We start from the raw sequence: 262 nt of genomic DNA, 5'->3' as shown, positions 1-262 counted from the left end.
TTTTCCAATTTTTAATTGTGGTCATGAACTTTACCCCTGCTCATTCACAATCCCTCTCCAATCAGTAATTTAATTCTAGCCTTACAAGCACCTCTTTCTACAGTATATGCAGCAAACTGGAAAAACAACTACAGTAAGACAGCTTCAACTTTAGCCTGCCAAGTGTCTTCTCAGCACAAAAACTGCATTTGTTCCAGTTCTGTAGTATTAGCTGGAAGATATTTGTGCATTCTAATAACTATAATATTTTTTATCTTTAACT

Source organism: Morone saxatilis, unplaced genomic scaffold (assembly GCF_004916995.1).
Source record: "Morone saxatilis isolate NCDOM2014 unplaced genomic scaffold, NCSU_SB_2.0 Contig22, whole genome shotgun sequence".
Taxonomy (NCBI): domain Eukaryota; kingdom Metazoa; phylum Chordata; class Actinopteri; family Moronidae; genus Morone; species Morone saxatilis.
The sequence above is the reverse complement of the archived record's forward strand: the minus strand, read 5'-3'. Positions refer to the sequence as shown.